Here is a 16787-nt window from a genome sequence, read left to right as displayed (position 1 = left end):
CTTCTTACAAAGGTACAATCCATGATATGATGACTTTATTAAAATATAATTGATACGATGGACTTTATTAACATGTAAAATTTCAGCTATACAAAAGACCCAGTCAAAAGAATAAGGAAACAGGATAAATCTGGGAGAAGGTATTTGCAAAAGGCGTATTTGATTAAAAACTGTTACCCAAAATATAAAAATAACTCTTAAAACTCAACAATAGGAAAGCAAACAACCCAATTTCAAAATGGGCAAAATATCTGAGCAGACTTCTTATCACAAAAGATATTCAGATGGCAAATAAGCATATAAAAACATGTTCAAATCATATGTCATTAGGGAATTGCATGTTAAAACAATGAGATACTACCGCTACACATCGAGTAGAATGGCCAATACCCAAAGCACTGGCAACATCAACGTTAGAGAGGATGTGGAGCAACAGAAGTCTTATTCCTTGCTGGTGGGAATACAAAATAGTACAGCCACTTTAGAAAACAGCTTAGCAGTTTCTTATACAACTAAACATACTCTTACTGTAAGATCCAGTGATTGCATTCTTTGGCATTTACCCCCAGTGAGTTGAAAACTTATGTCCATGCAAAATATTGCACATGATTGTTTATGGCAACTTTATTCATAATTGCGAAAACTTGGGAGCACCAAGAGGTCCTTCATTAGGTGAATGGATACACTCTGGTACATTCAGACAATGAAATATTATTTGACACTAAAAATAAATGAGTTATCAAGCTATAAAAAGACAGAGAGGATCATTAAATGAATAGTAATAAGTAAAATAAGTCAATCTCAAAAGACTACACACTGTATAGCTCCAACAAAATGCCAGTCTGGAAAGGGAAAACCTATGGATCCAGTAAAATGATCAGTGATTACCAGGTGTTAGTGGGGACGGAGTGATGCATAGGTAGAGCACAGGGGACTCTTAGGGCAGTGAATATATCTGGTATGATACTATAATGTGGATATATGTCATTACAAATTTTTCCATATCTATAGCAAGTACTATACCACGAATAAACTCTAATGTAAACTATGAGCTTAAAGTGATAACAATGTATCAGTGGAGGTTCATCAAGGATAGCAAATGTACCTTTTTTGGTGCAGAATGTTGATAGTGGAGGAAGTTGTGTATATGTGGGGGGCAGGGAGTAAATGAGAGCTCTCTGTATTTTATGCTCAATATTGCTGTAAAGGTAAAACTACTCTAAAAACAAAGTCTATTGAAAAATTTTGAGGACAATTAACCCAAAATTATTTTTGAGTATCCTCTTTCCATATTATGGAGACCACCTTTAGTTTTCAATATACTGTCAAAATAGTAATAAGGCTAAAAAATAACATTAACCCATAAGGGGTAAAAAAACTAAAAGGAAGGGGATGAGATATTAAGGTATGAAAGATTTAAGCAAATTTTGGAGAGTGGCGTTAATTGATGTATCAGAAAAAAAAAGAAAGCCATATCTTGAAGTTGAGAACTTTCACAGGAAGTGAACGAATTTGCATCTAAAAGAGTCATCATTTGGAAATGCCAGGTACTAAAAGAGGGTGTGAGAACAGGAAGATTGGTTGAAAGACTATATACATGGTGAAGGAGGAGAAATCTAGGTTTGGAACTCCAAGTCTCCACCTTCACTCTTCACAGGAAGGAAATTATCTCTCTCGACCACTCCCCCTCTCTCTGCTGACTCTCTACTTACCCAGCTCTGAAACTCTGAACCAGGAGACCTGAGGTTAAATAGAAGACTGCGGTGACATCAGGTCTGAAACCATGAAGATTTGGTAAGAAACTAATATGAGCTGACGGACCTTTGGCCTCTTTGTAAGCACACTAGCAGGCAGCACATACGCACTCCATCCCTTCCCTCACATCTCCAACTCCCACCCTAAGCAGATGATTCACTGATTCTTCTCTAGTGATCCAAAGGGCTCTCCTTCCAACCCCATTATTTACTCAAAAGATACATTTCCAGATAATGGCATTCCTCAGTTTCAAATCTAAATGTATAGACAAGAATCTCCAGTCATTTGAGGAAGGCCTTCAGTCTGAAAGGGTAAATTGAAACAGATGAACCCCCAAAAATGAGCATAAAAAAACTAAAAGGGACAAAGGGAAGTAACCAAAGAAAAGCATAACAGAAAAATAAAACTATAATAGCTTCAGTGAGTGAGAAGATATTATGCCAACAAAAGAAATATAATATCATAAAAAGTGATAAAATAAAAATCTACTGGTTATCTTATGTATAATAGTATACAGTTAAAATTTTTCCATAGGCATGTTGGAATAGTTATTAAAAGAAATATCATCTAGGTAGAAAAAGAAAGATACAGTGTTATAAAGTCGCATGTAAAAGAAAAGAATTTGAATTCAAACCAGGAGGTCCAACATTCAAATGATAAGCGCCCAAGAGACAACAGAGAAAATGGAGGGGAGGAAATTTAAAAACACGAATCCTCAGTGTACAAAAGACTAAGAAATGATTGGCACAAGACATTAAAAAAAATCAAGTCACATCATTGCAAAAGTTCAGAAAACAAGGTTCAAAGAGAATTTTCTAAGAGTTTCCAAAGATGGGGAAAAATATACATGCAGAGAAATAAAATTAAGTGTCATTGGCATTGTCAGTAGCAGCACTGATTGTTAGAAGAAAGAGAAGCAGTGCCTTAAAGTTCTGAAGGAAAATGCTTTTTGAGTCTAAAATTCTATGCCCAGCTAAGCTATCATTCAAATGTAAGGAGAGAAGCTGGGCACCATGGTTCATGCCTGTAATCCCAGCATTTTGGGAGGCCGAGGCAGGTGGATCAGCTGAGGTCAGGAGTTTGAGACCAGCCTGGCCAACATGGTGAAATCCCATTTCTACTAAAAATACAAAAATTAGCCGGGCGTGGTAGCATGCATCTGTAACCCCAGCTACTTGGGAGGCTGAGGCAGGAGAATCACTTGAACCTGGAAGGTGGAGGTAGCAATGAGCCGAGATTGCACCATTGTACTCCAGCCTGGGCGACAAGAGTGAAACTCCTCAAAAACAAAGAAAAAACAAAAGCCCCCTAAACCTCCCCCACGCCCTCCACCACCAACAACTAAAATGAAAAAAAAAAAAATGTAACGAGAGAATATTTTCAAAAATACAATGTCTCAAAAGTAAATCTTTCATGAGTTTTTCCTTAGAAGCTACCAAAAGATGTAATTACAGCAAAATCAGAGAATAAGCCGAGACAGAGGAAGACATGGGATCCAGGAAAGAGGTGATCCCAGGAGACTGGTAAAAAAGGTCAGAATTACCAGAAAGTACCAGACCCAGTAAGAAGTCAGTCTAATTTAGACCAAGAATGATAGATGAATACAGAGGATGGCCTAGATGAAAAGCCATTAAAACTAATATATTATCGGATAAGCAAACTTTTGGAAAAATTACTACTAAATATTTGGAGATTAGGGAAAATAATTTGCCATAAATACATAGTAAGTTAAGCCACTTTTTAAAAGTCTGTTATTAATTCCTAGGTAAAAATTTGTACATGGAAGGGTTGGAAATACAGTGAACAATAATTGCATACATATAATGAAGTAAAGCTAGACTGAGAATTTAAAATACGGTTTATTTAGTTTGTGAAGATAGGGAAAAGGACATGATCTGGGGTGGTGCTAAAGAGGTAATTCTCAATACCTAAAAGAAGCCAATAAATAAGGCATGTAATTAAAAACAAAAACAAACAAGCTTAGGAGCATTACTGAATATTATAAGACAGCAAACCTGAAGAAAGAACTTAAAACATTGAAAGTGTTTTTTTGTTTTGTTTTGTTTCTGGGAAGAAGAATTAAAAGTTTGATGGACTTGATCAAGAAATTGCTTTTTTTTAGGCCGGGCGCGGTGGCTCAAACCTGTAATCCCAGCACTTTGGGAGGCCGAGACGGGCGGATCACGAGGTCAGGAGATCGAGACCATCCTGGCTAACACGGTGAAACCCCGTCTCTACTAAAAAATACAAAAAGCTAGCCGGGCGAGGTGGCTGGCGCCTGTAGTCCCAGCTACTCGGGAGGCTGAGGCAGGAGAATGGCTTAAACCCGGGAGGCGGAGCTTGCAGTGAGCTGAGATCCGGCCACTGCACTCCAGCCCGGGCGACAGAGCGAGACTCCGTCTCAAAAAAAAAAAAAAAAAAGAAATTGCTTTTTTGACTATGTCTTTCAGCACTATGTGTTTGTTGTACTTACTTGCATGAGTGGCTCTTTTAAAAAATAATAACAATAAAGTATAGATTGCATTTTTAAAACTGAAGACTTTAGTGAATTTTTAAGAACAGTATTAGTATGCTATGTAAAGAAAGTAATTTTATTTCTGATTATTCAATACTCAACAGTGTTCAGGGTCAGTCATCGAGAATGTTAACTTTCGTTATATAAATAGAAACTATGTAAGGGACTGTAATGGATATATATTTAATCTAGGGCATAGGTTTTAAAAAGCTTATTTTTTCTCTTGATAAGTGATTTATCTTTTTTTTTTACTTTATTGTAGAAAATTAAATTAGTGAAATAAGGTTTTGAATTAATTTAACTATAAAAATTTAAATTAGAAGAGACTTACATTGATATTTCTTAAGGATGGAGTCCGTTTTGTTATTATGAATCATTGCAGTGCTACTGATTCTTAGTCAGTTCTGCATAAAGTATTTCTAAGGTTGTGTCTATAACTGGAAAATACAGTCAGCCCTCTATATCCATGGGTGCTGCATTAATGGATTCAATCAACGAAGAATTTAAAATGTTTGCAGAAACATACCACACAACTTAAAAAAGCAAAACTTGAATTTGTCACACCAAGTACTACATTGAATCCACACTAATGAGGTGATGTGTGGGCGTTATATTAGGTATTATAAGTAACTGAGAGATGATTTAAAGTATACAGGACAATGTGCATGAGTTACATGCAAATACTACACCATCAGTGACTTGAGTATTAGTGGATGTTGGTATGGGGGTGGATCCTGCAACCACTCCCTCATAAATCCCAAGCAATAAGTATATATGCCATTGGAATATGACTCACTGCTATTTTAATCACATACCATGTTTTATTAACTCATCTACTTACTTAATATATAAAAAGTTTGTGTGTGTGTGTGTTTGTGTGTGTGTTTTGTTTCTTTGTTTTGTTTTTTTAGACAGTCTCACTCTATTGCCCAGGCTGCAGTGCAGTGCCATGATCTTGGATCACTACAACCTTGACCTCCTGGGTTCAAGGGATTCTCATACCTCAGCTTCCCAAGTATCTGGGATTACAGGCGTGCACCACCATGTCTGGTTACTTTTTGTATTTTTAGTATAGAGATGGGGTTTCACCATGTTGGCCAGGCTAGTCTCGAACTCCTGACCTCAAGTGACCTACCCGCCTTGGCCTCCCAAAGTGCTGGGATTACAGGGGTGAGCCACGTGCCCAGCCAATACATGAAAAGTTTTGTACTTTGTTGTACTTGGGTCACGTGGGAATCAGGTTTTACAGACTGTGTCTTTATGAAGATTTCGTTGGTGATTCAGAGATTCTCCATTTATCATTAAAAGTTTGTATTTATAACATAAACTTTTATTAGAGAGAAAGAAATAATGAAACTGCAATTATAAGTCCCAAGTGAAAGAAATCACAAAATGTAGACGAGGTCTCCAGGTACTGACAAGTTAAGGTCTCAGGAAGAAGCTGGTAATGAAGCTAGTAAGTTATCGTTCTGGTATTCCATAGTCTAGTGGTCACCATTAGGTAGATATGAGAAACAACACATTATTTCTCTGTGTTCAGTGGAAGCATTGACATCTATAGGCTAACGAGAGAGAGAGAACAAGTCACTTAAGTATGTGGTGTCAAAAACAAGCTAAGTTTAATATTTTCAGAATATAAATTAGTCCTAATTGATAAGCAGCTCCCAACTACTTTGGATCCCATCTTTTCTGCCACAGTGACTGTACTTCAGTAAAAACATACTCTTCTACCTTGACAAAGGCATTGAAACTGGTAAAATTATAGTGACCATCCTTGACTGAATTGCTGACTGGCCATTGTCTTGTTTTCAACAGCTTCCTCTCTTTGTTCAGAAGATGGCTTCAAGTAGTCATCGGTCATGGATTATCTATCTAGATATTATATCAAATCAATATGGAGTTATATTTTGATAGCAAAAATATATAGATTGTCACATTATTAACTTTTTATCAATAGAAATAGCCTCAAATGAAAGACTTAGAACAGAGCACTTAATTGAAATTTTTATGGGAGGAATTGGTGTTGTTATTTACTAATACTAGATATCAGACATTCTGCAAATCAGCTACTACATCAGAAAATCAAATCTTCTGAGGAAATTTAGGGCTATCTATGAGTGACGGATTTATTTTTTATTTTTTATGTATTTATTTATTTTTCTTTTTTTTGAGACAGAGTCTTGCTCTGTCGCCCAGGCTGGAGTGCAGTGGCTGGATCTCAGCTCACTGCAAGCTCCGCCTGCCGGGTTCACGCCATTCTCCTGCCTCAGCCTCCCGAGTAGCTGGGACTATAGGCGCCCACCACCTCCCCCGGCTAATTTTTGTTTTTTTAGTAGAGACGGGGTTTCACCGTGTTAGCCAGGATGGTCTCGATCTCCTGACCTCGTGATCCGCCCGTCTCGGCCTCCCACAGTGCTGGGATTACAGGCTTGAGCCACCACGCCCGGCCCGAGTGACTGATTTATATGATACTCATATTTTCAGGCAAATTTTTAAGACAATCATATTTATATCTTGGACATTTCTATTATCCCATTATTACTATTTTTACTTAGAACAATAGTCTCTTGAAGAGAATGAAGAAAGTCCTAACAAGACTATGTCCTACAAAAACTGAAGGTACAATCTGCAAGTTGTCTTTCCTATCTTTTAGCTAGTGTGGAACTTATCCAATACTTTCACTCAAGTAATTTACCTCACCATAGTAACTTTACAGATACCAAAGCCTATTTCAAACTATGGACTTAGTTTTTTAATGCAATATTGGTTCTTTTCACAGAAAACAAATGTTCTATGCTGGTGGCAAGGGAAAGGTATTGGTGGTAGGGAGACAATGTTCTCTATTTACTCTGGGATTGAAACATAGTGGTAACTAAACAGCATCAAAAGAAATTTCTAAACAGCTGTTTAATATTTAAAAAGACAAAGATCAGTTAAAGCAATATTTTATTCATAATATAAAGTAGTTTAGGATTGGATAATGTGTCCTGATGCATTAGGTATGAGGAACCCTAGTAGAATTTGGCAAAAGAGTCCCTAAGTAAACAGTACTGGAATCTTACCCAAGTAAATTAACCTCCTCCCTTAGGATTTGTCTTCCCAGTCTACTCCCTGATGATTATGTGGCCAGCTCTAATATTTATTGCTTATAATCTTATCTTTTAAATATATGAAGTGCACCTGTTCATACAGTGTCCAATTATGTTTACATAGTAAAGTATACATGCTACCAGTCATACAATTGTACTGACCTTTGTTACTTACAAAAAAAAAAAAATTAAAACTCAAACCTAAAGATGGGTTCACACGGAGCCCTTTCACTTGCAAATGGCAGAAAAGGCAGCCAGCCTGGTTTATGAAAATAGGAAGCTGATTCCTTCACTTAACCAAGAAGCGCAGGGAGCAGGTTGTTTAAGATATATCTTGAGGTACTTGAGACATCAAATACTGTCAGCACTCAACAAATCCCCCTCCTTTGCGCTCCTCTGCTCTTTCTTGTTTTCTGTCTTTTGCTCTCTACACTCACATCTTCTCCAGGTCTCCATTTGGCTTTACACTTACTCAGGTTTTCCCCTGTGAACAGTAGATGGCTTCAGCTTTCCAGCTCTCACATCCTCTAAGATTCAGCCTAATGGGACAATTCCCCTATCTCTTTTTAGCATTCCTGCTTTTACCTCTGATTGGGTAACTTAAGCCATTTTGAACTGTCTGATTGTGGGTAGAAAAATGGGATATATTGATTAGCTTAGAAATAGGTCACTGGTGGGCTGGGTGTGGTGGCTCAAGCCTGTAATTCCAGCACTTTGGGAGGCCAAGGCGGGCGGATCACGAGGTCGAGAGTTTAAGCCCAGCTTGGCCAACATAGTGAAACCCCGTCTCTACTAAAAATACAGAAAATTAGCTGGGCGTGATGGCAATAGCTGGCCTATAATCCCAGCTACTCGGGAGGCTGAGGAAGGAGACTCGCCTGAACCAGGAGGCGGAGGATGCAGTGAGCCGAGATCGCGCCATTGCACTCCAGCCTGGGAGACAGTGAGAGATTTGGTCTTAAATAAATAAATAAATAAATAAATAAATAAAATAAAATAAGAAAGAAAAACAGAAATAAGTCACTGGTTCCACCCCTGAATCCCTTCTGTATTAATTTCCTATGGCTGCTCTAAAAAATCACCACAAACTTTGTGAGTTAATAAAACATCCATTTATTCTATTCTCTAACATTTCTGGAAGTCAGAAGTCTGAAACCAGTTTTACCAGGTCAAAATTAAGGTGTCAAGGCTGTGCTCTCCCCGGAGGCTGTGGGTGAGAATCCGTTTACTTTCCTTTTTAACTTCTATAGGTACATTCTTTGGCTCTTGGCCCCTTTGTTCGTCTTTAAAGCCGACAGTGTAATATCTTGCTTTAGTGGTCACATTGCCTTCTTCTACAGTTATCCTCCCTCATATAAGGAACCTTGAAATTTACATGTTGAAACTGTCCAGGTAATGCAGGATTATTTCCCCATGTCAAGATTCTTAGCTTGTGGCGGGCGCCTGTAGTTCCAGCTACTGGGGAGGCTGAGGAAGGAGAATGGCGTGAACCCGGGAGGCGGAGCTTTCAGTGAGCCGAGATTGTGCCCCTGCACTCCAGGCTGGGCGATGGAGCGAGACTCCGTCTCAAAAAAAAAAAAAAAGAAAAAGAAAAAAGAAAAAGAAAAATTACTTTTGCCATATAAAATAGCAGTAACAAGTTCCAGAGGTTGGGACCTGGGTTTATTTTCGGGATCATTATTCTAGCCTATCATACACCATTCAAGCATCAAAGCTGAAAGAAGGAGACATAGAGACTCAAAAATGTTGGGAAGACAAATAACAAATATATATATTACTAATGCATCTTAGAGGCTGTTTTTGCTTTTGGTTGCTTGTCTTTCGTAATTATATTTCCAAAACAAGAGTCCACTTTGTGCTTCTAGTTATAATTTAATGTCAATGGCCCAATTATCAAGCATTGTGTAGAAAATACAAGTGAATAATAAAAAGATGGCGATCCAATTATGACTTAAACTTTGTGTGGCATAAAATTATCTATTCTAAGGAACGGATTGGACATTAGATGTCACTTTAAATTACAGTATTGGTACTTTTTTGTGGCTTAAAGACAGAATTGTGCTTTGTTTACCTCTTTAAAAAGTGACCCAAACAATATTTTTAGTCACGTACAATAGCATAGCTGTAAAAAAATCAGTTGATAATGATCATGTTTTCTATTCTAAAACATACATGAAAGACTAAATTAGCTTCAATTACAGCCTGATATTAAATAACAGGTATTTCATAAAATATATTGCCCAACTGCTATGCTTTTAAGCCTTCAAAGTTATGAAAAAACTCTTCTTAAATTGTTTGCTCAGTGTACCTCCTTTTTATGATTGGATTAATTGCTTTCCCTTTCACTCCCAATGTGCAGTCAAATTATAACATTCTTTCCTAGTTTTCAAACTCTCAGAAAAACATGGGACGGGTTTTTGGGGCTTGGAATTAAAGCATCTACCCTATCCTTCCACAGTCTTTTATTGATATGTTTAAACAGAGGAATTTAATAAACTATGAGGAAGAAATAACTATACTGTGGATGAGAATCAAAAAACGTGGGTTTAAATCTTGACTTTGACTAGTATCAGCTGTGAGACCTTGACAAAATTCTATACCTATCTAACCTTCAGTTTCCTTATCCATAAAATAGGTGATAATAGCTATTATCCAGAGTTGCCATCATGATTAAATGTGTGAACAGTGTGCAGTGCCAAAAACTGTGGGCACTTTTAACATTATGTTCATTCCATCACCTGGAAATTTTTTCGTAAGTAATTTTAGTCAAGTGCTTTGAAGGAACTGGCATGTCAGTTAATAACTGTGAACCATTCAGTGAATAGTCACTCTGTATGCTGCCTTCACGGAGGCTTCAATCGGCTACATACAGTTTCTAGCAAAACTGAGGACTACAAACCCAATAAAAGTTGTTTAATATCACCTAACCCAGCACATATAAATATGTTTAAAATAAATTTAGTCATTATTTTAAATAATTTAATGTATTTTAAGAGATTTATTAAAAACATTTAGCAACTGCAAAAACCTCCATTTTTAAAACATGATTCAGGATTTTAAGTATAAAGTAAGAAACTAGATAATAAAATTTATCTTAATGAATGGTGCCAGAGATGAATTCCACAATCCAGGCCAGATGCTAATACAGGTAACACTTTGAAGACTACTGCATCCTTGTGTTTTATATATTTCCGTATTCCTATCTGTCTTGTTTGTGTACAGGCATGAGGAAATTATCTGAAAATCGTTACACAGTGAACAGTTTTTAAAAGAAATTGAGCCATGGCTTTGCTGTCATGTTAACAATAGCCTATGTCTATTTATGTTGGCATGTGTTACTAATCATAAAATCAAAGTTAGAGTGTATCATGTTTAAAAAGTTAACTTTAAAAATATAAATCCCTACATTTTTCCCTTTCTCATCTTTGATGCTATATGTAAAAAAAAAAGGAAAACTGAAACTTTGAATACTGGTAATCAAAATAATTACAATTATCAAATAAATATTGAAAAAATTTTCTGTGCCACTAATATATGCATTTCAAAATTTTAAGGAGTTCACAAGAAAAATTTATATATATATATTTTTAGCTTTTTGGAGAGGGTCCTTTATAGAAAACAGTGTGAGGAGGCCAATTTTGATTAGTAGCCCTGAAATATACTAAAGCTACATAAATTTCCAAACTTGAAACTTAACAATGAGGTAATATGGCATTCAGAGATCTATCTGTTATAGCCCCAAAATAGTGCTCCTTCTATTATTTCCTAAGGTGTCCTAAGCCTTTAATGAATAAAGATGTTATTTTCTAAAATAACTAACACCATTAATTTAAAAATAAAAATGAAAACAGCTTACTGGCATTTTCTCATAAAAGAGTACAATGTTCCAAAATTATATAAAGAGAAGCTCAAATTAAGTTATTAGTCTTTGGTGAAAATTTAATGAAACCTACATAGGAAACACTTATTTTAGAAGCATAATTTTTGACTTAATGGTTTCTTATTCCTAAGGTCTCTAATTATTTGAGCAGTTTTTGTAAAAGAGCTGCTTGTATGGGAAAATGCTGAGACTTTCACAAGAGATTAACTCTTTTTATCAGCAGGAGTGAGAGATACTTATGTTATCCAAGAGAGGGAAACAAGTCAGCAAAATCATTCATCTTTTATAATAATGTCCTTCTTAACATTATTATTAACAGCTGAGTAGTTGCTATTCTTATTAACAGCTATGGAGGAGGTTTGACCATCAGTCTGTATTTTGTCTTGAATTTTGTCTGCTTTGTGGAATAAAGAAGGGTGAATCTGAAATCTTATTTTGTTAACTTTAGCCTATTACATTCTTTAAAGCAACTCAGCAACAGCAAAGCTACACAATTCGGTATTGATTTTCCCCACCCAACCTGGGGAGGATAAATCATATGCCACACCAAAGTTCTTCCTGAAGATGTCAACACTCTTCCTATAAGGCCATCTGTGATTCATTATTTTTATCATGTAGGTGAAAAAATAGATGTCAGAATCAACTGAGAAAGGGGTGAGAGGGGTGCATGTTTTCCAGTGGAAATACAGGACCATTTATACAGATCGCTTTTATACTCCTGGGTCAGGAAGTATGTCTTAGGCTGTGTCCATTATGCCACCCAACACATAGCTACTATCCCAACTAAAGAGATGTATGAACTCTGAGGGTTAGAAAATGGATATTCCAATGTAAGAAAAGAGATTTAAATAAAAATAAAATGCGGTAAGTGCTTTGAAAACACATTATCTCATTTGGATAAATCTGTATTTTTTGCACCAACTATTCATCTCTAATTTTGGTCTAATCACTTTACTTTTCCTGCAGTCATGCAACAATAGTTTTGACTATCTGTGTTGGGTCAGGGATTATTTTACTTGGGTCAGGCATTATTTTATGTATACATCCTGAGTATACAGGAACAAGTAGGACAGATGAGGTCCTTGTCCACTCAAAGAAAGATAATAAACATATGAACAAATTAATGAACTAATACAGGTTGTGATCATTTCTATAAAGGAGATAATTCGAGTACTTAAATTGAGAGTAGTTTGGGAATACTCCTTTAGAAGTGATGGTTTGAAAAGGTCTCCAAAGTTGTAGGTCTAGCATCTGAGTGAAAACTTTTAAAAGGTTGGATTTGTCTGAAAAACTGGTTAATCATCATTCCTGGATAAGAGAGCAAGAATGTCCTGATATGGAAACATCTTGGCAAAGATGAAGAATTAAAAAGAGGTTAATGCGTCTGGAAAGTTGTGACGGTGAGGGAAAATGGCATTGAGTATTGGATAGTTACTCAGAAATCGAAACCTCAAAACCTAAAGGGCCTTGTAATCCAAGTTAAGAGGTTTGAGCTTTATTACAGAAGCATTTATTATAGAGTCATTATGATTTTTGATTTTATGACAATACTCTGTTTAAGCAAACAGATAATATAAATTTGAAAAAAAATGCTTCAGATGTTATCATTTCTTAAGTAGTTGCAAAACAAAGTTGCTTGATATAAATTTGTTTTGTTTTTAATAACTTTGAAAATAAAGTTACTATGTAAACCTCAGTATTTGTTAGTAGTGTAAGGATAATTCAGTGGGACTTTGGAATTCCTAGACCATGTGGTGATTCTCGTAGAAAAACATGGTAATTGGTGGAAGAGGAGAAAAAGGGAGATGGTTGTTAGAGCTGTAGGATCCTGGCAAACAGTGGGACATATGCTTTCTCATCATCTTCTGCTTCCATTTCCTTCTCTGTCCTTTCACACATTTCACAGTCAAGATTCACAGACAGGTGATTGGCTTAGCTTGATGTAGCTTTTTTCCTTTTTCTTTTCTTTTCTTTTCTTTTTTTGAGATGGAGTCTCACATTGTTGCCTGGGCTGGAGTGCCGTGGCACAATCTCGGCTCACTGCAACCTCTGCCTCCTGGGTTCAAGCAACAATCTTGCCTCAGCCTCCTTAGTAGCTGGGACTATAGGCGCCCGCCACCATATGCAGTTAATTTTTTGTATATTTAGTAGATACGGAGTTTCGCCATGTTGGCCAGGCTGGTCTGGAACTCCTGACCTCATAATTCACCCGCGTCGACCTCCCAAGGTATAGAGCTTTTAAAACAGTGGGCATCATGTTTTGAAAGATTCTTATAGGCCCTCTCAGGAATATTTGTACTAAATAGGAACTTGTTAACTACTCAAGTAGACTATGTAACACCTTCCACAGCACATGTATACAAACACACACTTTCACACTTTTTCCACCAGGGCATAATACAGCATATACGAACTCAGAAAGTTTTTAGTAACATGCGGACATATGCCAACCAGCTATACATCACTGCAAGCAGTAATTCCGCCCTAGGAATGAGGAAAAATACAATTATTAGTGGGATTAGGGTGTGAAAGGTGTCTGCTGAGTGAGTTAACCCAGTAACATGTCAAAACAAGGAATGCAGACTTAGTGAATATAGGTATTTATTTCTTCCTACAAGAAGCAAAGAGAAGGGAATATGATTTAAGTTTGCTCATTGAAATGTTAAAATGGTTTATAAGAGTTATAATGTATTATAATGCCTTCTTAGCTGGGGATATCAAAGTGCTTTTACACAGGCTTCCACATTAGTTGGAGCATTTTTGTTTAAACTACGGAAGTACTAGAGAACAAATGGTTGTTTATATTTGAGGTACATTCAGTTTCTGTTTCTGCCTATTAGGAAATATTCCTAATGTTTTGTTCTCCTGGAAAAGCATCACATTTTCTTCTATCTTTATTTCTTGAAGCCTGGTGAATACACTTGAGATAATATTTTCTACTTTCATAATTGCACTAAAAGGTAATATTTAAAAATCAGTTGGATATTGGGGAAAAGTATGCCATCTTTTCTATTAATGGGTTTCCGAAAAAAATGTTTATTTGATTTCAAGATAAAAAAATAACTTCACATTGGTAGCATAACTTCCAGTGTGATTTGTTAGACAGTTTGGTCATCAGAAAATATAAATTTATTAGATTTGTATTTACGGAATGCTGTACCAATATATACAATAAAAATAAATAACCTTGATTATTTCCTTTACTCTAGTGTTACCTTTCCACACTGTTTTTCTATCACTTTAAAGCAAAAGTTTTTCCCACCTCTGGAATAATCAAACTGGCATGATTGGCTTTTTGTTCTTATCTCAACGGTAAGAAAAAGAAATGATTCAATGCAGTTGTCTTCGTCTGGCCTACGCATAACTCTAGAGGTACAAAAACTTTCTCAGGTACTAAGCAAACTCACAGATATTTTGAGGAAAATCAGATTCCAAATTTTCAACTTCCACGTGAAACTCTGTCCTCAATTTGATCTGGCTGTGAACATTCCTGAAGTAGGCATGTTACTTTTTCCCTTTCTGCTTTACAATTGTCCTTCTCCCACTTGAATTGCCCTCCTTATCATTGTCCTTCTCATCTATCTTGAATCTTAACATGGTGCATTATTCTATGAAATAAAAAATCTCTGACACACTCAACAAAAGAATATTTTCATATATTGGTGTTGGGCTGAGAAAATAAATGACTTCAAAGAATGAGTTTTAAAAATCCATTTGTATCCCTTTACTGGGTATATACCCAAAGGATTAAAAATCATTTTACTATAAAGACACATGCACATGTATGTTTATTGCAGTACTGTTCACAATAGCAAAGACTTGGAACCAACCCAAATGCCCACCAATCATAGACTGGACAAAAAAATGTGGCACATATTCACCATAGAATACTATGTAGCCATAAAAAAGGATGAGTTCATGTCCTTTCCAGGGACATGATTGAAGCTGGAAATCATCATTCTCAGCAAACTAACACAAGAACAGAAAACCAAACATTGCATGTTCTCACTCATAAGTGGGAGTTGAACAATGAGAACACATGGACACAGGGAGGGGAACATCACACACTGGGGCCTGTCAGGGGATGGGGGGCCAGGGAAGTGATAGCATTAGAAGAAATACCTAATGTAGACGATGGGTTGATGGGTGCAGCAATCCACCATGGCATGTGTATACCCATGTAACAAACCTGCACGTTCTGCACATGTACCCCAGAACTTAAAGTATAATAAAAAAAAGAAAAATAAAGTAAAAATAAATAAATAATCCATTTGCAATGTAATTTTTGTACCAAGTTTTTGCTTTCAACAAACTTGAAGTAGAATCCAAATAAATTGCCCACTGAAAGATTGTAAAAAATGTTTAATATGGCACAATGTGATTTTGGCATGTAAGTCTGAAGGAATTCCAAGAGTTGAGGAACACTGTTCTAACAAAATCCTTTTATTCCCTTAATTTGTATAAATAAAATTTTCACAATTTGCCTTCTTTATCGAAAAAATTAAAAAGAAGAAATAGGAATAAAATTTATGCTGAACCTGCCTCATTTTAGGAAGCACTCCAAATATCTCAAAATCATTTGCAAGAAAACTATACTTTATGTTAAATATTATTCTATGAGAAGTTATTTCTTATTTATGTTGCTTTGATTAATTACATATTATTACTATTATAAATGCAACTTAGTCCTGAAATATTTTAATAGTTAGGGCATTATGATCACCAGAATATGAATGATAATATATTATCATTCATATTGATATCATTAATGATGATAATAATAATAAAATCTTAAGTTTGAACAGTTATATATCTTTCTTGACAAAGCAAAATATGCTAAAATGATCAGTAAAATACTTTAAAGCATAAATGTATACTATATAAAGATAAAATTCCATGGGGGATGTGGCATGAAATAGCAATGCAAGGTTAAGAAGTCATGTAACGTTTTCAACCATTAGAGAGCTTATTCATGTATCATTTAAAGAGATGACAATAGTTACAAATTGCTAAGGCATTAGGAGCCCACTACATTTGAAAGAGTAATATAACAATTGATCTTATTTACTTACAGTATACCAGAAGTCACATTCTTTGCAATTATTTAAAATAATTATGAAAAAGTTTTCAAGTCAACTTAAAAACATGTATAATAATACCGTTTTCAAAATTCTCTTACAGAAAATGTGAGCAAATGTTTCTAAAACAACAGTAATGGGCAAAAACTTAAAAATCTTCTTTAGAATAATAATCATGCAAAAACAATTTTCATAGAAGACAGGCTTGTGCAACCCAGAACCTGAAAGCCAGAATCCTCACAGTGGCCTAGAAAGTCCTATACTATGTCTCCAGTCCTCCCTTGTCTGCTGTTCTTCCCCCAACACTCCACCTTAATGATGCTGTGCTCCTTGTTATTCTTCAGACTGGTTAGACAAGGTCCTCCTCTGACTTTGCATTGCCTACTCCTTCTACGTGAAACGCTATCTCCAGATGGTTTTACGTCTTGCACTGTTCCCTCCTTCCAGCCATTGTCAGCTACTCATTGAGC

Source organism: Colobus angolensis, unplaced genomic scaffold, assembly GCF_000951035.1.
Source record: "Colobus angolensis palliatus isolate OR3802 unplaced genomic scaffold, Cang.pa_1.0 Scaffold48, whole genome shotgun sequence".
In the NCBI taxonomy this organism is placed as follows: domain Eukaryota; kingdom Metazoa; phylum Chordata; class Mammalia; order Primates; family Cercopithecidae; genus Colobus; species Colobus angolensis.
The sequence above is the reverse complement of the archived record's forward strand: the minus strand, read 5'-3'. Positions refer to the sequence as shown.